Source organism: Photinus pyralis, unplaced genomic scaffold (assembly GCF_008802855.1).
Source record: "Photinus pyralis isolate 1611_PpyrPB1 unplaced genomic scaffold, Ppyr1.3 Ppyr1.4_LG8, whole genome shotgun sequence".
NCBI lineage: Eukaryota > Metazoa > Arthropoda > Insecta > Coleoptera > Lampyridae > Photinus > Photinus pyralis.
In genome coordinates, this window is record NW_022170819.1 from 460,623 (window position 1) to 484,234 (window position 23,612).

Sequence of the window (23,612 nt, forward strand, 5' to 3'; positions counted from 1 at the left end):
CAAAGATTTATTAAAGCGAAGTTCTTTGTAGAATACCTAACTTCCCTGTTCTATGGCCCGAATTAAAATTATCGGCTAACTGTCATTTTGGTATTATTTAGAGCCACCTACCTATCCACCTACGTTTCAGTAAATTTTGGAAAGTCTATATACCTCTACAGATTCTATGCGTTGAGTTATGAACATATATTACGTTATTCCTTTTCGCCTAATATTTTAAAGGCCACGACACGATGCATCTGATATCGTTGAATCGTTCTTGTACAAGAAGTGGACAGATTAAATGTCATCTCATCTGTCGCTAATAGTTATTTAAGCTACAAGAAATGTAAGTAGCGCATTAAACTGCGAGGAAGTTTATAATATTCCGAGGCGATGTTCTTCGATTATTAGGCGATTATTCTTCCAAGAAGGTTAATAGCTACTGCACTCCGTGTTGCTTATTACATTTTTCGCGCTAATGATTAAGGGAATTATAAAGTCTGCTGTCAATAGCAACCACTACTATTGGAGCCTTACATTTGACGTTGTCTTGTACATAGCTTACTCTTACAGAGACGAAAGCGTGAAAACGATATGTTGTCTGTCATTTTATTTCACTTGTAGTATCAAAGGTCTCATGATAAAAAATTGCGGCAATCGTCTAATATGGTCTACATTACACATTCCTTATTGCCGTTTATTAAGGATCCTCAGATCCTTTATAGTTTTGTATTGTCGTCCGTCCGTCCGTCCGTCCGTCCGTCCGTGTGCGCTCTAACTCTTTTTAAAAGTGGCCGATTGTGTTGAAATTTGGTACACGGGTACGTTGGACATTAAGAACGGACGCTATTGATTTTCAGGAAGCTGGTTCAACAGGAACAAAAGTTATACGACTTCGAGTGAATCGGGAACAGGAAAAACTGCGAACTCAATATAATAAAAAAATTAACATATTTCATTCCCTAGGTCATGTATCGAGTTCGGACTTTCGCTAGATTATTCCCTATGACTCTTAGATGTGTAACAATTCAATATAACTCTTCTCTGTGGTCTCGGTCAAAAATTTTAGAGCAAAATGTACCCAAAATTATTCTTTACACATGAATTTAGAGTTGTAAAAGCTTTCAAACGCATTATCTTGATGCTGAAAGAGTTGATAACGTGTACGTTTGATAACCGCATGTGTGTGATTCAAAAATGTTAAATTATTTTTCTGAGGCCACATGGATTTTGATCAAAATATGTCAAAATCGTTAATTATGCACCAAGATCGTTGGGAAAAGACTAGGCGCATTATCTCAATGCCCAAGACATGAATTTGATGCATTTTTGGCGACCACGTGGATTTTGATCGAAACATGTCAAAATCGTTAATTATGCACCAAGATCGTTGGGAAAAAGACTACGCGCATTATCTCAATGCCCAAGACATGAATTTGATGATTTTTTGGCGAAAACGTGGATTTTGATCAAAACATGTCAAAATCGTTATTTATGCACCAAGATCGTTGGGAAAAAGATCAAGAGCATTATCTCAATGATCTAAACATGAATTTGATCTATTTTTATGGACCACATGGATTTTGATCAAAACATGTCAAAATCGGTATTTATGCACCAAGATCGTTGGGAAAAAACTAGGCGCATTATCTCAATGCCCAAGACATGAATTTGATGCATTTTTGGCGACCACGTGGATTTTGATCAAAACATGTCAAAATCGTTATTTATGCACCAAGAGCGTTGGGAAAAAGACTAAGCGCATTATCTCAATGCCCAAGACATGAATTTGATGCATTTTTGGCGACCACGTGGATTTTGATCAAAACATGTCAAAATCGTTATTTATGCACCAAGATCGTTGGGAAAAAGACTAGGCGCATTATCTCAATGCCCAAGACATGAATTTGATGAATTTTTGGCGAAAACGTGGATTTTGATCAAAACATGTCAAAATCGTTATTTATGCACCAAGATCGTTGGGAAAAAGATCAAGAGCATTATCTCAATGATCTAAATATGAATTTGATCTATTTTTATGGACCACATGGATTTTGATCAAAACATGTCAAAATCGTTATTTATGCACCAAGATCGTTGGGAAAAAAACCAAGAGCATTATCTCAAAGCCCAAGACATGAATTTGATGCATTTTTGTTAACTATAAAATGTATTTTGTAAGATTAAAATAAATTGTCGTTAAAAGTGATTGTAATACTGAGGATCCTTCGATATTTCGTTGTATCGGTTTATTTCAATTGGGAATGTTTCGACGTTTAGCAGAGAACGTGGCACATCGCAGAGCTTTAACTACATACTAAAACAGAGCGTGGTGCGTTGGAAGTGAAACGAACTATTTTGGAGAAGCTCAAAGTGAATTATTCAAAAAATGCACAAAACATTTTATAGGATTTAATGCTATATCGGATGTGGGATACCTCGTGGGATACTATCGGCAGAATTTAGCTATAGGTAATATAATTTTATTCATTCTTTACGGCCGTAATTACAATGCTCAAAATAAGATAAGCACCTCGTAAAAAGCCCTTTCTTCCCAGAATTTGACATTTTCTATTGATATAGTGTGAAATTTTTCGGTAAAATTTATTTTGAGTTTGGGGATACTAACTTAACGTTAACCCCCCTTCCATGTATATTTAAGCTCGAAGTAAAGAAAATTACGCTTCTTTAATTATATTAAGAGGTTTGGTGGGGAAATTACCAAAAATCGAGCATAAACCATAGTCTGTACCAGAGCTTAGGGTGGGTGAGTAAAACCACAATGCCAAAAAACCCAAAACTGATTTTATTGCCGGCCGTGAACAAGAAAACTAAAATAACATTGCATAAACAAAAAAAAATCTCTCTACAAACCTAACAGCCCCTTACCTAAAACCAGGCAGCGCGTTACCAAAATTAACAATTTTGTCCCAGCCGCAACCCACAGGATTTAAGTAGTCTTAACCGCGACGCAACAACAAATCAAAATGAGCTCTCTAATAACCAAACCAAACACGCATGTCACCTGAACATCAAACCTTATCAACATTAGTCCACGGGCGTAATTTTAAAGCTTACAAGTGGCGTTCATTCTCAAACGAATAACTAAAATAACTATTAATTCTAACGTACAAATTAATATCCTGTACAACCTCTAAAAGTCACAGAATAACGATTTTCTTAGATTGGTCAAAAAATACCTGTTTCAAAGTTGCTATTTTTTTGGTCATACTTTTTTGGGGGGAGAGAATGGGTACGGTCACAGATGGGCGAAGAGTAGGCCTTATGTGGAATCTTAAACTATATTTATCAAGGATCCAGTTTAATAAAAAAGTTCTTCTCAGCGAGTGTTTTTCTGTCTTTGATAACTGCGCCTAAATATCGCAAACCTTTCACGAGCAGATTAGTTCGATTTGTAAGACATTTTTTATTTTATTTATCGCCCTCCTACACGCGGGGGTTGAGTGAGAAATAGTAAAGAAGCGCAACTACAATGTAAAATTGCGATACATATTCCCCATTTCATTCGCCAAAGCTTCCTGCTGTCGTAAAACGGCGTCTTTTTAAGTCACCGCAAAAACTATAATAACAATAACAATGAAAATGCATAGGTAGGTACAATTTGCTATACAGTATCTGGTACAAGAAAGAAGCAATTTCTAAAAATGTATAGCCTTAATAATGCAATGCAGTTTATGTAAATTTATGACTTGGGCAGATACTAATTAAAAATTGGATCATTAATGCTAATCAAAACTGTGTCACTAAATATATGCAGGTCCCGTTGACTCTTAACTGTCGTTATTACCTACAGTGACCACAAATAACGACTATTTCGAAGTTTTTATGATAATGTGGACTACACGGGCATTACATATCAAATTTATTGAACCTAAACTGCTTATGTCCTTCACTTTCCCACCAATTCCAAACGATTGAGTTATACCTACTCGCTACCGATGTCCTTAATCCATAAAATCTCATTCAACGGATCTGTGGATTTCATTTCCAAAAGATTCTACGTGGGTAGTAAATTTAATATGCAACCATGAAATAGTGAATAAAATAAGAAATAAATGTAAATCATATAACGGTGTAAAATTTTTCAAGCGCAACTTAATGGGAGATTACCTCGATTCAATTTCCTCGGCAATTCTTTTCGTTCGATTAGTAATTTAAAAAAGTTCATGGGAAAGCGGTAATTATCCTCGCCCTTTTGTTTAACAGTTCCCTCCTTTGTATATTTGCACGAATTGTAAACTTCGCTGAACGGAATCAATTTCTACACGCTACAAGAATTAATAAGTAGAAAAATCTTTTAGGAACGTTTAAGACATGGTATATGTCAGAAACACAATTTGTAATTTGGTCGGGAGCGATCTGTTATAAAAGGAGCTTCCCGAAGCTATCAGTGATTAAATCGTTTCGCTTGGAGAAAGGGGAGGGTTAATAACGTCTAAGTTCGTCATTTCTGAGCTTCGCAAATAATGTAATCAAATAGTACCAATATATAATAATTAACTTAATTAATACTCTCTTGCGACTGAGAATACTACTCGCAGGAGATCAAATCGAAGAATTTGAAATTTTACTCATTTACGATATACAGAAAAAAATACTTCCATACTGTTTCGAAAAGAAAATTACCTTTGTTCGTCCATTAACGTTTTTTTTGCACTACGGGGCGGGCGACATGTATATGGCCTAAGTTCATTTTTAATGATACTGTATAATATTGGGAAAACTCAGAGTATCTCTATACTTAATTAACAATTCATAGTATGAAAATATCCCCCTCGCTCCTATAACACGCCCACTGAACCATAAGCACCCTAATTTTATTTTAAATTAAAATAGAGGCAGTATGTTGCTTTTTTAATTTAAAATCCTCAAGTGCGAGGACTCCAAATGAACTAAAATAATCTCGAAAATAATAGTACCATATCACCAATTACAGCGCCCACAAGAACTTGGTCATAAAATACAATAGAAACAACATTATCAGTACTTTATAGAAATTGGCCCTAACCTCAGGAGGGTGAACGCAATTGGCCCTAGTGGGTTAATTATTGTTAGTTGAAAATACATGGGTGGAATTTCCTCCTTTTTGACCCGTACAGGTAATGTCGTATATTCGGTTAAAATGTGTAATGGACTGGACGAGAAAGAACGTTTGTCGATCGTAATGTTATTTTTTTATATTTTCCTAGATGGTTTTTCCACAATTTGTCACTATTTATGATTGTAACGGTAGCTCTAAATTTGGATCTAGTTTTTTTCAATATTTTTGTGGTAAAACTAGGAGTTGGGAAATTTGACCTGTAAATTTTGTATGTAATGCCTAACCTGCTCTAACCCTTAAAATCTGAAGATCCTCGAGCATATCTAACAAAACCCTCAATCCACATTTTTCAGGGCTATCATCTAATATAATATTCAATTTAAAGATAGGAATTGATTTGTAATTTAATGCTCAAGCCCATCTTACTGCAGCGTCAGCCATCTGACCAGCCGATGACAAAAAAATTGGACACTATCTCTACGCCCATTTGTTCAGCTTTCGATGGATTTTTGAACTTTACCGACCCCTTCTTCTAACATTAATTCACCAAATGATTGTACACAAGCACTTTCCAAAATGTCAATCAGTCGTTTATTATCATCAATCTATTTACTACATGAGACGGGTTTCTAATCAGTTGAATTTCTTTGAGTTTACGTTATTCAATAATTGGTTCTTAATATATCGTATTTTTGTTGGAAAATTTTACCTTCCTGTTTCCAATCGAAAGCAAGCAAAAGATAACATTTTCCCCTATTTATGCACTATTTCGCTCAATCGTTTCAGACGGATTTGCATTTCATTATTTCATACTCGGGTGCTTGTTGCCCTCAACTTTGTTTCGAGCAACAAACTGCACCCTCGGGATTAAAACACACACACATTTTAGTCCCTTGGCATATAATTCAAACTGGAATACTTCTAAGCTGCACATAGGAATAAAACCTGTACGTAGCTTTTCTAATTGCACCCTTGCATCAATACACGAGCTTTATTATATAGATGAAGAGAAATAAGTTACAATATATTCTTATCGTGGATTCATTCGGTACTGCAAAGAACAGCGTGAAAGTCCTCATTTCTAAAGAATCGCAGGGCACCTTCCCCGACACTGATGCGATCTTCATGGTTTCAACAGATAAAATATCATTTTCATTTAAAAACACCAACCTCGCCCTTCCTCTGCCGTGCGTTTGGATTCTACATCGTTTATACGATAAATTGTGTATAGCACAAACAAAAACGAAAAACGCTTACTTTGGCAGTGCCCCTCAATCAAAGCGAACTAAAAAGTGGCCCCCTAATTCGAAACTTTAACAAAGGCATCGAAATCGAGGATTGTACGCAGCGCTTAGCTGTTGTTACAAGGGTTGTTTAACTGACGTTAAACTTCGTTTCTTGGAAACGTATTTGAGAAGGAAAAGCTTTTTCCTACTGAATATTGTAGTATCAAGTTACGCTTTCTACGTGTTCAAAAACACAAATTTCAAATGTTGACATTAAAGATTTTTATTCTTTATTCCTGTACTAGCGAATATCAAGAACCGCATAAAAGGTAGCGACTTTTTGAAATTGCTTGCCATGTTGTTTAATGTAAGGGTATACATATAACCGTCAATGTAACTGCTGTAACAAAGTGAAGGCGTGTTTGTTTATCCATTAATGAGCTCCTAACGCAAGAACATAGATGAAAGAGTAATTAGCGCTTATTTGCATCGTCAAGTTGCGCATATGAATTTTAAGTTCGACATACAGACGGGCATTAGATGACAATTAATTAGAATACATCGTTCCTTACTTACCTATAATCTGCAGTGCTTTGGCAAGGCTCTACTATCGAACTGTGGCTGCTAAAAGGTCCAGTATCGAGTTAAAGTTGCAGACGCCTCCACGTTATATATGAAAATTGAGTGTGTGTTTTCAATTAACCCAAAATTTTGATCGATGCCGAATAATTCTGACCCAGGCAGGCAGTAATACAAACCAAATCTCTCACCTCCGCACTGGCTTCATTTGTTGGAGGTGGTAGGGGGGGGGGGCTACAATCCTGCAAACGATAGCATACCTACCGACGGCGCAGAAACAAGGTTTCGTTTATTACTCTAATTGCCCTCGAAAATGTTTGAGAAAAGCTGTACAAACACAATCTAGTAACAACTGCCCTAATTCGAATCTCAACTCCAATTGAACTTTGAAGGCTCATTTTTATTTTATAAAAGAAGTTGAATTTATTACGGCTTTCGGCTTATATAAAAGTTTGTTTACTTATAATAATGTTTGTCAGAAAATCTTTAAGAATAATTTAGTAGAATTAGTTTAAGAACTTTCCTAATACCCCAAGTTTTCCGTATTACGAGAAAGTTTCGAGTTAAATTAAAACGTAAGTACTTCCGTCGAAAATGGTCTTATAGCGCAAGGGGTAACTATCAGTACCTAAGACTTTCCTTTTATCGTCACGATCATCGTGATGAGAACGGCCACCTTAATTATAACGACGGACACGTTTCTTTGATCATGGGGCCATTTACGATTGTTCGTTTTATAAGAAGGATTGTAAGCAAATAATGTACTAATTATATAGGTACGTTAAGTCCGCTTTGTATTTTTTATTGCGGTGGAAATGTAGTTGATGAATACAATATAAAATGCGTCTAAGTGGACATAACTTGATTTGATATACATACATGATCTGGTAAGTGCTATCTCTATACAGGGTCTTTTTTTTAAAGGGAGATTTAGCCTTATATGGGAAAGTGAATTGATGCGCTTTTAAAAATTTACACATAAAGGTTCTCGATTATTAACTACCTGTTTAAAATAGTGGCAGTTTGGTAAACATAACTTCCCATTCAGGATTTAGGGCGGTGGGCAAGGGCGCAAATTTTAGTGCTTGCTTACACGTAACTTTTGCCTTGAGCCGGCCCTGCATCTTGTGGTGTAAAATTACGTGTTGTTAACGTATGTCGATCAGAATATCGGAAATGGTAGTTTGAAACATCCTATATATTAACGACCTGTGATTTAAGTTATTTCATAAGACCTGGGAATTTTTTTTTTCAAATGGACACAGGATGGGGAAAATTGATGAATTGTCATTTTTAATGTTAGTTTCTTATTGTAAATTTCATTCAAACGTAACGTAACTTGCAGCTTAAAGTTCAGGACCTTAAGCATTCTTGCAATCTTAAAACATCCCTTTTAGGCTTTAATCATAAAGCGGTTGATTTGAATCCTGAGGATTTGATATAGAACCTTGATCACAACCCTGAACATGGTCCCTAAATGTAAAGTCGGTATCATGAGTTTGAATCTTGAAACTTGAAGTCTGAACCACTACTCCGAATTAGATTTTCCTGCAGGAAACTGCAAAGAAATTTTCAACTGGTTATAATTATAAAGTTCCAAAATCGCGACATTAAATTACAAAAAAAATATATTAGAATTTATTTTAGTTCTAAGCTGCAGAAAGAGCAGTAGGTCAGCTGCGTAATTTTCAATTTATCATCATACACCTATCTCAAATTTTTCTCGTCTAAAACGAAAGCGCTGAACTGCAATATTCACTGCAAAGTCAATATAAATGTTTGTCGCATAATCCGGAACTGTAATTTTATTTGAATGAACTCGCAGTCAACGACACCTTTTGAAATATGCTATGTCAAAGTATGTTTTTACTAGAACCTTAATTAAGATGCTAAGCGTCGACGATATTGTGTTGTAATTCATGATCGCACCTAAGACGTCTGCGTTCGTGACACGAACGTTAAGTCGAAATTCGGATAATTGAATCACTTTCGTATGGTTACAAGTGGTTCGAACATATCCCTTCTATGTCTTAGATTACCAAATATATAAATTGCACGTTCATTATTTCTACAAGGTTTTACCTTACATGATTACGTAGCATCTAAATAATCGAGTGTCACCCTTGTTAAATAAGAATTGTGGTAGAGTACAAAACGCGTTTACCAGGATCAATCCCATTCCATCAGTCGAAGAGAAAGTAAAGTGTCCTTACTATTACTGTTACTACCCTGCCCAGTATTACCCTGTCACATTTTAGCTGCGGATTTTGTGCTATTTCTATTTCTACTTCAGCGCCTGTTTCCGTTTCTCCTTCTGCTTTTATTTCTAAACTACAATAAGCGAAAGCGTCTCCCATTGTACATGAGGGATATATTAACATTCAGTCGAAACCTCAAAAGCCCTATATTAACGTTGGAAACGCATATATTTTTGCACATTATGGAAATAAGTTACGAGTTTTCGTCCAAGGGTGAAAAGACATTTAAAAAGGTCGGGAACGTTGCATTTAAATTACTACTCTTAAAATCATAAGTGGTGTACATAGCATCTTTTACCAAGAACAGGGGATAAGTTTCGTAAAGGGTATATTGTCATAGTATTGTTGTCTAGTCAGCATTTCATTTAAAAGAAAACTAAAGTCGTTCGTGAATATTTATAATTTAAGAGTTTGGATTGAATCTACTTACTTTAACAGTCAGCACCTTGTTATCTAAATCTGATTCAATTAAATTCATTTTTGGGTATAAAGGGGCTTAGTTCTGTGTTTTTTTTAGGGTACTGCACATTTTTTGGAGTACTAATGCAAGTCAGAGATCCTACAATGCATCAATTGCAAGAGCTTAAGGGCTAAGGACACCGCTCATGCGGCAACGGACAGATGTTGCCCGGCTAATCGGAGGAAGGTTCGGCTAGGTATAAACAAGATCGATTATGGCAGATAATGTATATAAATAACGGTACAACCCGAGGCACTGCACATAACAATAGACGTATTGCGTTGGAAGGCAATAGACACGATATAGACAACTGGTGGGGCAGAGAGCTACAAACGTCATAACACCTGACCAGAATAGACTCACGTGGCCCATAGCCAGTTTGATCTCTTTGTATGTATATATTGGTGGAGCATTCAAAAACGAGACAGATTATAATTTGAAACAAAGTTAAAATCAAATTTACGAACACTTAGATTTTTGCTTTTGTACTCAAAACCGCTTCAAAAGTATGCAAATGGAAGGAAGTAACTCAATCAAATGCGACACCATTTCCAACGTTATTCGTATATCAGACGTATATTTCAACATTTCCAACATCTGCAATATAAATATTGCATTGATGATAGATGAGAATATACTAGAGCGTAGGAAATCGTTTCAATATTTTTCGTGATATGTTGTCAATATTGCAAGTGGGTTAGCTTTTATGGAAAGATGGAAGAATTTGCCTGCAAATTTGTGATGATTATCCCCGTTGAAGTTCAGCTCAGGGAGTTTTAGAGGCACGATACTATTCCCTACGAATGCATTGTAAGCGCCGATTATAGAGGAAAGTATATTAAATATTTCTACATTCTAACGCGTCAGGTGAATGTGTTGTAGGTACCTGTGTGTATGTGTAAACCTAATTATGGTAGCAGTAATCCTGTTACTGAATGCTGCTTTTCAAAATATACGACGCGACATTGTCACACCATCAAACATATTCTGCTGCCTGCATCCGCTATTTTCATGCATAGTTTATCAGTAAAGACCTGCCTTCTTTCATACTATACACAGAAAAAATAAAATCAATGATTAGCTATACAGGCGCTTATTATCGCTGAAGAAAAATTGATTATACAGAGAAACTCAAAAAGTTTATGTGTTATTAAAGGTCAGTCCGAAGACAAATGCCCGTTAGTAAAGATTTCACACAAGGATGTGGAGGTTCAAGTTATTACTTTTCCGAGGCACCAAGCAGACAGACAAACTAATGGACTCTGAAACGGCGTTATATAGGTACGCAATAGAATTAATTTCATAGTATACCAGAGATATATCCATTAAGATTAAACATGCCGACCATTGCCTGCGTCCGCCAAATTTCTGCAATTATACATTCCTTTTGTGGATAATTCCCATTCGAAAAATGGTGTAGAGTACAAACTACATTATTAGGATACAGGGGAGTCCTTCGGAACCGCGCTATTTTGGGGCTTCCTGAACAATTACCCAAAAATCACAGACATCTATCTCGGATTCCTTGTGGACATTTTTTGGAGTGGTAATTCTATTCCTTATGGCAACAATCACCCAAAATTCTAAAGGGTACGACAATAGTCTCTGAAGTCTCTGAGCTGAACATCGAAATGTAAAAAATATTTTCATTCAAAAAAATTAGTGCTTATTTGAGACACAAACAAGAACCTTTTCACGTTATCACTACCTAAAATTAAAAACGCAAAAACCATTTTCCGTTTTTTGTTGGAAAACTTGACGTGCACTAAAAATGGATTATACCAAAGTTAGGTATAGGTTATTTTATTACCGATAACCTTTACGTTCAACCTTATTTGGTAGGAAGTTGGAAACTGTGAAACCAATTTCTACTCCCAAAACCACTCCAATCCATCCTAACCCAATCAGGTCGACTATTTTGTCTACTCTATAAGCCCTATATCTTCGCATTGCAGCGAATCTCATGATGTTACTAATTTTTATAATTTTTTGTGCAAGACTGAAATTTTACTTTGACTGAACGGATTACACATATTAATTATTCGCCATCCCTGAGGTGCTGTACAGATACAGTTTGTACCGAAAATCAATGATGAAATTTATAGATCATTTCCGAATTTAACAAATGACCAGCATAAAAGGGTTAACGATCAAAAAACTTTCCTCAACGCTACGCCGCGGTCCCATTAAAGCGTTTATTTACGACATTTGTAAAGGTTTCCCCTTTTGAGTTAGATTATTCGATTATAAATTACTACGTTGTCCACACAAGATTATTCGAAGTTTCAATAAATTTCAACTTTTATTTTTCAAGGAACACACAACCGTTATTATATAAATAAATATTTTCACTTTTTTATATTATTGAAATCGTTAGCGATTGGATGTGAACCAGTTTGGGTATAAATGAGGATTAAGAGGAATGTAAATGGGCGTTAAAAACTTAATTTAGAATAATTACTCAGTTAATTTTTATTGGTCAAGGTATTTAAGCCACACGGTTGGACTATAAATATTCTAATTTCAAGTTATGAAGCTTTAATAAGGCGAGATTTTGGGTGCTTTCCATTTATTTTACATACATTTAGTGTAGATGCAGGTTACTCATAATCACATCAAATTTAATTAATGTAAAAAAAGTTAGCCACTGTTAGCTTGCATTGTATGTCTGCATGTTTTAAATGAACCCACGAATGGACTATTTCCGAAACCATTCAACTGATCAGGCGTTACATACCTAAATAATAAGGGTACTTTGTTAACGGCAACGAATGATGTCGAAAAAGATGGCTTTTTTCTTTCCTAATAGAATTAATCCTACAAAAAACGCTTTTACGAAAATTACAGTTGAAAGAATTCTATATAAGTAAGAGATAACACATGAAGAGCTTTATACGTATCTACAACAACGACGAGTGTAAGAAAATTGCTAATTTATGAAAAATAGCTATTTTAGTGATGAAATGAGCAATTTAGTATAATGAGGATTATTCTGTAAAGCCCAGAGAAGCGAGATTCACTCGTACATCTCCAGTCAAATTACAAGAAGGCATTGAATAATTTGTTTGCGTGTAACGCCTTGTTCAACTTTGAGAAATAGGTCTAAATAAACGTTATTTATAAATCAAATACAATAATTCTTCAAATTAGGACGTTAAAAGCGTAATATTTCACAACCAACCTCTTAACCGCTTAGAAAAAGTAAGGCGTTCCTTAACGTCAATCAGTTTTCAAAGAAACCTACCATTTTATACGTCAAAACTAGACAAGTTAATTTACCACATGTATACTTAGGTGACGGGGATATTGCAAGATGAAGAATACATTGGAATTCTTTGACCAAACTAGCAATTCTGTATTTGATTAAATTTCATAGAAGCAAATTTAAGTTGCGCCTGAACTGGAATCTGCCACTGCTGGAGTTGTTGAATGGCAATATGTTGACGAGGTGGTAGAACACCATATCCTTACTTTTTCCAGGACTTCGGAATGCCACTTTTCCATGAACAGCCAGGCCTCACGACTTTTAGCCTATTGAACGAGTGTGGAGCATTAGGTTAGAAGATTGAGAATTTTGAATAGGCCCTCCACAGACGCTGGTACAACTCCAGCATGAACTGCAAGTGGCTTGGCACCCATTATCTTAGGACGCAGAAGCCTAATATTTAGTTTTTATTTTATAACCACTATCAAAATTTCACTTTCCCATAGACTAGTTTCTAAGTCACAGAGTCTATAATGTATTTTTATACACTGTGTCCAAGATAACGATGTCTATCATGGGGTTCTCGGAGACCATAAAAGATATTAGATAGGACGATGGTCAAATTAGGGAAAAGTTGCGCAATTAAAGAGTTATTATCGTGCTGTAAAGAAAACCAGGAAATTCCGTCTACTTCCGAAGATATTCCAGTAAATCTGAAATTTGCCGTTTCTGTTTTTATTGTCTTCTGATGTTATCTGAACCGATACAGAAAAATTAAAAAAAGGCATTTTCTCAGTGTTTGCGATAAAAACTGTTGACATCAGGCGAAAGCTGATAAATTTCAACTGAAATGAACATCTGGTCAGTGCCGGATTTAGTTTATGGACCGCCGGAGGCTAAGCCACACTATACCGCCAGTAGGTAGGGGAGCGTTTGCCAGAGACAGAGAGGCGTGGCTCCACGGGGTCAATGGATTTGACCAATGTTCAATAGACTTGTTACATATGGCATGTAGGGCAACTGTGCAAAATTTGAACCGAATCGGTTCAAGCGTTTGGCAGGTATCGTGTTTACGGACGCACTAATCCCACAAAATAATTGTAAAGTGAAGAAAAGTTATCGACAAAATATGAAATTAATACTTTTCTTCATTACTTCAGCTGACATGCTTGTGTAATCTCATTGATGAGCTTCAGAGCTTGTACCGTTTTGTTTTTGAATTGAATGATTCTCTTATATTTTGAGCTAACTGTGGGATTCCAGCAGCAGACTAAATGTTCAATCATCCCGTAAGGTCAAACCGAGGAGCTCAGCCGCTTTTTTAGATCCGCTGTAGAGGTTTATGGTTATTTACTCTTTAGTACAGAACTAAAATGCTTGGATCAGAGTGCCCGTAGAAATTTATAACTAACTGAAATGTCGGCTTCTAGCAGCAGATTAAATGTCGGTCTGTCAAGGACTTCCGGCTATTTGCCTGCCGACAGACCGAGTTATTTGTGCAGCTGACGCCAAGAGCTTTAATTTGGTACCACATATGACCTGCTTTTGTTAAAAGTAATGATTTCTTATGAAATATACAAACAATTGAATTTGTTTACCTTCCGGCTAAATGCGGTCCGACAGACCGAGCGTTTCGTGTATGGTCACCTCCAATACTTGTTCATGTATACGTTTTATGCTGCTATTTGAATGGTAATGGTTTGCGTCGCGGGCTCTTAGACTATAACGTTACTTAGCAACTTTTAAAGCTCGGCGTCTTTTAATCGCCTTTTTACGCACGCTCGGGCGTGTTTTAAACAACGATTCAGGTATAATAAAAAATATATACAGGATCAGATGGCGCGTATCAAACTACTAAGGAGTAGCGGTTTGGAAAGTGATGAGTTGCCGTAGACCTCAATCTCCCTACTCCTAGAATTGATCCGAAGATGCTCGGTCGTTGGATGATGCATTCAAGGATTCTATTATCGGTCCGTGCAAAATTCAGTTGGGGACATCGAGCAACGCTTCGGATCGAAAGTAAAGTCACTAACACCAAGTTACCAGGAGAACTAGACATATAATACAAATGAACAAACATATGTACCTTCATATATAACGAGCTAAAGAATAGGTACAATGAACATCGGGTGCTTATACACAATATCAATAAACAAAATATATACACGCTAAACAACTTTACCAAGTTCAATCCACAAGACGAATATCACACACGGCTTTACAGTTCCCCATGGCGGCGACGCGGCGTAAGGAGAATGGAATACTCAGAAGTTGACGATGGCCCGACGGTGGGGTGGTTAGATTCTTCGTACGTTAGCGAAAGCTTCACTCACGTCCTTAATCGAAGAGCGTGGGGGAACGCAACGAGTAGTTGCCACTGACCTCTACCTGCCTACTCCTGGTGTTTAACGAAACTTAGAATGCCTGTTCGTCGTCGCGGATCGGTATTTAAACCCTTCGCTGTTGAAGGGGAGCCAATTTATTTGGATTGAGAACCATGAGCAGAACGCATCTGGAACTCCTGATCCACAAACATGGAGGGTATTTACGAACAATTGTTGTATGTCGTTGTAGTATTGCCATTTGTTGTTGTTGACAGCCTCGTTATAAAATTGAACTGGAGTCGCAGTGAATTAAAACAAACGCTATTTAATTTTGTATACTTAAGTAAAGGCGATTTAACCACTTACTTGCGATTTTGCATCAAGTTGGTGTTTGTGGACGCCAAGTGCCAGCAGAATTTAGACTTGCGTCTGAAAATCAATCCTCCATATTGACGTATTGCAGTTCGCTTTGTTTTTATTATATAAGGTACTAATGAAAATACACTCGTCTCAAACTTCCATTTACTAATCTGTTATTCTATTGCAGCAAAAATATACTTTAAACAAAATTAAAAACACTTAATAAAGATTATTAACTTAATATTTATCCTTTTTCCCTTTCCTTAAGAGGCCAGAAGAGGATTACTGACTGACAGCTAGGCGGAGCATATTTATTGCTCTTTGCCTAAAAAACTCGGGTAATAAACACAAAAAATAAAAGTAATATTGAACGAACACTTACCTAGCTAGCTGACAATTACCATTATTTTCAATTCCCGGTCCAGGCACAAAGTGAAACGTTCAGGATAAAATAGAATTCTGTAAATTCCTACGGAAACGCTAAATAAATTTTGAAGCAGATTAGAAATCCTATTTGGATACAACAAATTTAAAAGAAAAACCTGACATAATAATTGAAGGGAATTTTACTATGCGATCAAAAATGAGTGGCTGTCTAGTCACCTTTGGAATTTTTGTTTATACATGAGAAATCGTACTTAACTTGAACTTCCAAAGGCGACTCGACAGCAACTCATTTTTGATCGCCCGTTACCTGGATCATAAATTGGACTTCAAATTGACACACAATTCATTGACAACCTGAGATTACAAAAATTTATTATCAAACAAAAGAAACACAATTACAAAACCCTGTAATAAAAATTGTAAGGCGAACATAAAGCCATGTCTGTACACAACCGCTTACATACAGAGTTCATTTTCACGAAAAACTTAGAGCTTTAACTAGTATTCCGCAGGTCCTAGACAAACAAATTACACCATTGTACAGGACGTCGCGCCTAAAACTTCCAATGCTGTACCGAAATTACGTTTACAGCACGCAAATTTTCAACTATAGGGTGGCTCGCTCTCATCGTCTGCATTATTTCGACCTAGAGACACGAGACCCCCTGCAGTTTACACATTATATACAGGGTGTAGTATTTTACTATAAAAGATATCGAAAAGAGTCTTAGCGTCGCTATATTTCTAAAATATTTTATTATCACCAGTGGCGTATCAAACTTCCGTTTTTTTAGATAGAACTCTTTCATCTTTTATTGCAAATTTGGATATGCCTTATACCTTATACCTTGTACCTTATACCTTAAATTAAGTGTTACTTCTATACATAGAATTACTGTAGTAAATGATTCACCTCTACCCCTTTCTCCGCCGTCTGAAGGATTACCCACTATGAAAGGAGGATATTCACCTTCTGACATTATAAGCTTTCGCTTAATACCTATGTGACAGCACACCTTACGATTAAGACTGACGGGCAGATGTGCAGACGGGCAATAGCGCACTTCGTTCAAATGAGGTACACATCAGGAAAACAGATGTACAACTTAACCAACTACAACTGTGTAGATTTTATTGCATAAACTTTAATAAGAAAATGGACAGAAAATGTTTCCCTAAATTATGAACAATAAACTCTGCGAATTATTATGGTAGCTCTACGCTTTCGTACAAATCAGATATGGCCAAATATATGAGCAGAACAACGAACCGAACCCCTTTGCGAACGTGCTCGCTAGTAATGCATGAGTACGTGATTTCGGTGACGCGGCGGCGGGCGTCGCGAGCCGAGCTTTATTAACAACTTGCGCTCGCGGCTTGCAATCGATCCACGCGGCGTCGGGGTTTCGACGAAACACCAAAAATTTGTTCGGTACGTTGCTGCGTTTACGCGTTTACACGTCAGTCTGTCACACCGAACACACGCTGTATACCTAAGTACTACCACTTTCATTTCATAAAAAATTGTTTTCAGACAACGTGGTTTCTACCCGAAAGTTCTATCCAGTTTTATTAAAAGAGTAAACTTGTTGGTGCAATCATTGAAGAGATGAATGCAGTGCGAAAACTCTGTCTGATCTTGTTTGGCTTTCGTGTCACGCGCGAAAAGCGCCTTTTTCCAAATTTTTACCAGTTGTCCAATATTCTATTATAAAATTCAGTTTTTATTCAAGCTTTAAATTCTGAGCAGGTACGCGTAAAAATTACACGTTCGACACGTAAGGAAATGATTTTCCACTTCGTGACAATTGCATTCAATGACTGTCATTTTCACTACCAATTTTCTAATACTGTTTCACCCCTTCAGTTTATGTGAACGTTTCCCTACCAAATTGCGTTATTATACGACTGGGAGCATCTTCAATTCGTGCCCCCAGTAATCAAGTTTAATATGAATAAACTCATCTTGCGTTGAGAGACATCGTGGATTTTTAAACAGAAGTAAAGTTAATGGGAGAAGCGGTAAAAAGTTAACTTTCTTGATGGGTCGAAAATAGTTTTAATTTTTACCAGACACTGAATTAGATTTATATCTATATTCATCAGTTCAATTTGCTTTAATTAAGGGTGCATAGTAGGATAGAACGGATTTCTTGGCGAATTAGCATAATTGCAGATTTCACTCTTTCGCACGTGCCGTGACTGAAATACTCTATTAGGATCTTGGCAGAACTTTCAATTGAAACGAAAAGAGTAATGAAGGGGTAACTTACCTTTACACCAAACTGCGGCGATACTACTTCCGGATGGTCACAAAATCAATGCGAGATTAATGAAAAATGCAAATGAGAATGTCGTCAAATAAACATAAATATTTCTGAATAAAAAATGCTACGGCAACTAGTCACGTTTTTTTTATTTAATAAAACGGGATTTGTAGAAATAAGTACTGCATGCGGATATTGAAAGCACACTGACAGGTGCGGGCGCTGCGCTTCAAAGTAGATTTCGCTACGGCGTCGCAGGAATCTCCGGAGCTCAGGATATGCGGTACTCCGGAGCATCGGTCACCCCACTACAATTTCATTCACATTTTCCAATACGATACGATACTAATCCTGCTAGGTAAGCGACTTCGATTTTCGTTGCAAAAAATTTACACTTTTTCTGGGATTGTTAGCAGAACATTAATTTTCGTTTACTTTCCTCCCTCTCAAACGAACCAAAAATAATTTAGTACCAAAAGTTCACCGGATCTTCTGCAGTTAAGCCGGCTTTCATTTTATGATCATAAAAAAGGAAATCATAAATAATGTACATATAAAGAGCGCAGAAACCAATGATGCCCGATTCCAATTATACAGGGTACAAACATTCAATCAAATCCTCGACCATTCTATCAAGGGTTAATATTTCCGCTACAACTAGAAAAGTACAATAAACTTTAAAATATTATCTACCCCGAAAACGGACTTCACACAATATATAAATACATTGTCCCAGTTTCCTGTATTACCTATACAAACACATGGAGAATATGAAAAAATGTTGGACAAATATTGTTTTGGTGGAGGTTTCTAATTGATTGTTGGAACGCCCACAACTACGTTGAATTATGTGCAATACTGTCGATTTAATCAGTAATTAGCAATGAGCACACGTACCTATACCTACTAATCGAAAGCCACCACCCCTTTTACTAGGTAGTAAAATGTAGAATATCGCGATATTCACGTACCGCATTTATTATAATTTGGTACTCAATTGGCGCTTTTATATCCTCCGCCGTATTTCAGTTATTCAAATTATTATTTTTTTTTTTTTTTTTTTTTTGGTAGGTGGGGAAATGCTCCTTATGCACACTCCAGGTTGAAAGGTCTGGAGTAGTGTGGGGCTCTCCCTTACTCGGGTATACCCACTAAAACCCCACCTAAGGCTTCGGCTTCTATGGCCATTTGCCTATTTTCTCAAAATATCACACACTTCGTTCTAATAGAATATTACATACAGGTAGGTCGACTCACATACAATACAATATTTTCCATATGACAAAGTTGGTAACTGACAGACAACAATAAATAACAATTAAATAGACAGCCATTATATCACAGTTTGTGCAACATTTCCACACTTTGGAAAAATCCTATCACCCTTCGACACCGTTCATCGCTGTTAAAGTTACCTTCCCATATCGGGCATATCCCGAAGTTGTCCCGTATATCTTTGTATCGTGGACAGTTACAAAGTATGTGCTCTAGTGTTAAATTAACCTCACAATTCGCACATAGGGGTCTAGGTTTACCTTCCAGCAAGGCGCTATGGGTTAATGCGGTGTGCCCAAGTCTAATTCGAAACATCTTCACGAATACAAACCGACCCTCGCCAAGAAGAAATAGCGGCCCCAAATCGGGTTTGACCCTTTTCAAAAATGAATCGGACCTCGCCCATAGGTCGCTCCAACGCTCATACACCCGAGCCCTGACGAGTGTACGTCGGGTTACTGTTGTCTCATTTGCAACATCAAGGTCATTTAGTTGTAGATACGTTAGATCCTCTCTAGCCCTTTGGCTCAGCGTTCTGCACCTATTCAGTCGTCGACGCGGAACTGCGCCTGCCATCGATACGTGATTCGGATGTCGTTCATCCGAAATTACTTTAAGATAATAGTTTACAGCAGCCTGTTTACGACGGAGGGCTAGAGGAAGGATGTTCGCCTCGACGTGAAGCGCAGCGACCGGACTCGTTGGAAAAGCTCCGAGGGAATACCGTATGGCGAGGTTTTGGATTTTATCGAGATTCCCAAGCATCGCACTGTTGTCACATGTCAGATAAGCACAGCACCCATAATCAATTCTCGATAAAATTAAGGCCTTGTAGACGTCGAGTAACGTCTTTGGGTGAGCTCCCCACTTATAGTGGGCCAGGACCCTAATGACATTTAATGATTTCCTACACTTTGTGACAACATTCTGTAGATGCTTGGACCACCGCAGTTCCCTGTCAAAGGTAAGTCCCAAAAATTTCATATCTTGGGACACAGCTATTATACGGTCTTTCATAAATAGAACGGGGTCATAGTGTGGTCTTCGGAGTCGACAAAAATGAACCACCTTCGTCTTTTCCTCAGACAAAACGTACCCCACTGCATCCGCATTATCAGAAATTTTATTGATAGCCATTTGTAGTATACGCACAGCGGAACCAACGGTTTTTCCGGCGCAATGAATCATTAAGTCATCGACGTATAGGGATTTATCGACTGTGTCGGCAACACCCAGGGCTATTCCGTTTATGGCAATTGCAAACAGTGAACAGCTTAAAGTCGAGCCCTGCGGGACCCCGTTTTCTAATACGCGCTCGTTTGAATACGCCTCTCCAATTCTAACAATAAACTTTCTGTCTCTTAAAAAAGATCTAATAAATTTGGGCATGTTTCCGCGTAAATTGTATTCAAGCATTTTTTAAGTATACCATACCGCCATGTCATGTCATATGCGCTCTTGATATCAAAGAAGACCCCAATCAAATGTTCGCCACCATCAAACGACTTTAGGATGTTATCAGTTAATTTAACCAAATGATCAACCGTCGACCGACCTCTCCGAAAACCGGCCTGACAGGGGACCATGATCTCGTTTTCTTCCAGAAAGACCCGCAATCTCCCATCAACAATTTTTTCCAAGAGTTTGCCTAGGCATGAAGTCAAACTAATTGGACGGTAGTGCTGCGCCAACAACGGATCTTTCCCCGTTTTAAGTATGGGAACGACTATGGCCCGTTTCCACTCATCGGGGTAGATACTATTTTCCCAACAAAAATTAAAGAAATCTAAAATCACTTGTTTCATCGGGTTGCTACAATGACGAAGCATCTGATTGTGGATACTATCGTGACTGGGAGCGCAGGATTTCGTGTTTTTAAGTGCAGATTCTAATTCATCCATACTAAAAGGTAAGTTATAGTAACGAACTACTGACCTGATAGAAATGGTCTGCCAAGAGGTACGAAATTTCTTGTAAATCTTTCGTAACCACCCCATCGTTTTTCCGAAGGAATGCCGGGTAGTTTAGTTTAGATTTGCCAGATATCGAACCCACTTTTTTCCATATTTCACTCATAGTCACGTCCGTCGTTATGGTGGATACATAGTGTTGCCACGACCTTCTTTGTGCCTGGAGAATTTCCCGACGACATTCAGCTCTGCGTTTTTTAAAGACTATCAGGTTATCCAGGGAAGGATTACGTCGGAACTTGTTTAATGCTCTTTTTTTAATTGCTATTTTTTCTTTTATTACAGATGACCACCATGGGACAGATCTAGTGATCTGTCTAGCCTTTGACATAGGTATACTTTTCTTTGCAGCTTCCAAAATGGAGGATGTGATATTCACCAGGTTTAGCTTGTCATCATTTGGAGGAGGACATAGTTGGTGAGTAAAATATTCCCAATCTGCTTGTTGGATTTTGAATTTTGCTGTAGATCTTATTGCAGGAATGTTGACACCTCGAAAAGTCAAGATTATGGGAAAGTGGTCACTATTAAATAGATCATTTTCCACTTCCCATTTCAATTCAGTGTATAGAGACGGAGAACATATAGACAAATCAATGGTGTCAAAAGTGCCTGATCTTATGTTAAAGTAAGTAGAGGAGTCGTCATTTAAAATACAAAGAGCTTTAGTCTCGATGAGATCTAATAGCTCTTTACCTCGTGCATCATTTGAGGTAGAGCCCCACACAGTGTTATGACAATTAAAATCTCCAATAAGGATGAACGGTTTTGGGAGTTGATTGATGATTCTTTCAATTTCTCCTACATCATAATTTGTATTGGGAAGATAAATATTACACAGCGCAAAACTTCGGCTGATTTCAAGTTGTATTGCTACAACTTGATATTGTGTGAGTATCTGTAGCCTTTTATGCGGTATTCCTTTACGGATTGCAAGTCCTACTCCGCCACATGCCCTTTCAGGGGAATAAAAATCCTTCCATGTTAAAATTGTGCCTTACTTTCAGGTGCGTTTCCTGAAGGGCTATACAAACTGGATTGTGCTTTTTAATGACCAGTTTTAGTTCATTTAGATTATGAGCTAGTCCTCGACAATTCCACTGGATGATATTTGTGTTATCCATTGTTAGTTTCAGGATAAAGACAATCACAGTTGAGTACATAACATAAAATAAATAACAGATGACAGTGTATATCGGACTATTACAAATAAATAATAATTATCAATTATCACAGTTTTGATCACGTTCACCACAACTACACCTATTAAACTATTAAACATAAAAATATATCACAGATAGTATCACAGTTAAGCCGTACCAGACCCTCTCGGCGTTGCCTCTGACTTACGGGGAAGTCTGGGTTTGCCTTTCGGCCACCCCTTCTTCTTCCTTTCTTGCTTTGCCTCGGTTACTTTATATTCATCGACCGATGTTATGCTCGATTCCCTAGACCGGGTTTTAGTAGGAGACGTCTTTCGCTTAGCTCCTCGTGTTTCTGAGTCCATATACTCTACCTCCGAAGCTGTAGTAGGTTCGGAGAAGAGATTAACAGTGTTTGCAGTAGGAAACGACATGGGTGGATCTAAGACAGATCGATGAGGTGGTTCAAGTAGCCTTTTTGATGTAAGTATTTTCATCAATGCCTCCATTTCCTCTTTTATAATTTTCCTAATTTCAGGGCCATCAGGTTTCGCAGATGTTGTAGAATAGAATTTAAAATGTTGTTTACTTTAGTTTTGAAGAGCTATTTTTTGCCGATCATATACATTTTGTGCCCTCCCGGTTTTCGCCATATTAAAATGTTTCAACTTATGTTACACCTCCAAGACTAGTAGAAACTACTAATGTTTTATCTTATTTTTGCTGTACACCATCGAAATCCACAAGTTAAATAGTATATATTATCACATTAAATCTGTGATATTATATACCAAGGTTGTGTTAGGACACTCTTTAGTCCTGTGGTATATTCGCTATTTTTTGTACTCCGGTAATCAGCTACAGCAATTTCAATGTTAAAGTGCAAATTTGAAAGAAAAAGTTTGTTTGATTGTAGGATCAATATACCATGTAATTTGTAATGTCCAATTGTGACTGTAAAATGATAAATGTCAGTTTGATTTAAAGGGTCTAGATTAAAGCTACGGCGTAGAAATGATCTGAAGAACAAGCTATAAGGACAAGGTTGGTACTAACCTTACTATAAGGAAACCTACTGCCTCCCAAATTCAAAAAGATATTTTCTATTAAGTGGA

The 23,612-nt window shown here is 37.2% G+C and overlaps 1 protein-coding gene across 3 annotated transcripts in view; it reads right to left on the reverse strand.

Moving 5' to 3' along the window:
• Positions 1 to 18,320, reverse strand: part of LOC116178831 (monocarboxylate transporter 2-like) — a 30,150-nt gene extending 11,830 nt beyond the window's left edge. For 2 of the 3 annotated variants that reach the window (XM_031498458.1, XM_031498456.1), the window contains exon 1: positions 18,117 to 18,320. The gene's annotated coding sequence lies outside the window, so the exon portion shown is untranslated. The other variant, XM_031498457.1, reaches the window with a different exon arrangement.
• Positions 18,321 to 23,612: the final 5,292 nt, after the last annotated feature.